Source organism: Protomyctophum parallelum (assembly GCF_964188405.1).
Source record: "Protomyctophum parallelum genome assembly, chromosome: 21".
Classification (NCBI taxonomy): Eukaryota; Metazoa; Chordata; class Actinopteri; order Myctophiformes; family Myctophidae; genus Protomyctophum; species Protomyctophum parallelum.
In genome coordinates, this window is record NC_139713.1 from 25,988,159 (window position 1) to 25,989,028 (window position 870).

The following is an 870-nucleotide window of genomic DNA, read 5'->3' on the forward strand; positions in this document are numbered from 1 at the left end:
AAAGTGGTACAGTCGGCTGGGGCATAAAGGCAACGACGGCCATGGCCTAAATTGATTTAAAATTAATAATTATAATAAGACAATTGCATGCAGTCCCCTGCCCACCCGAAATAGCATTTCCAAATTTCAATACTTTTAAATGTACTCCACACGCAAATATTGTACTTTTACTCCACTACAACTTTTATTTACTAGTTAGGCTACTTTGAGGCCTACACTCTCAGCTCACAATTTGAGCTTGTAGATCTGCTGTTTCCAAAAGATTTTGACAGATTTTTAAACTTGAAATGGGACCTCCTGTATAATAAGTATTTACTTTTGGTACTTTAGTTAAAGTAGCCATACATTCTGAATGATCCCAATACTTTTGTACTTTTACTCAAGTAGGCTACATTTAGAATTCTGGAATTTTACTTGCAACACTGAGTATTTACTTTCACTTAGTCTTAGAATTTACTTTTTCCACCACTGCTAAATGACCTGGTGACCTAAGCTCATAAGGTGACGAGTCATAAGGCTGTTGTCAGGTAATTACTGGGAAGTAGGAGGTTGTAGGAGAAAATGCTGATTTAAGAAAGCAGCTTTGTTGTGCACAAGGACACTTCGACACTAACCTAGGGGGAGCAAGGACACTTCGACACTAACCTAGGGGGAGCAAGGACACTTCGACACTAACCTAGGGGGAGCAAGGATACTTCGACACTAACCTAGGGAGCAAGGATCACAAGGACACTTTGACACTAACCTAAGGGGAGCAAGGATCGATCCGGGAACCTTCCGATTCCCAAGCCACCACTCTACCTCCTGAGCCACACAGATATATATAAACATGTTTTCACCATACCAAAGATTAACAACGCACCAGCCATA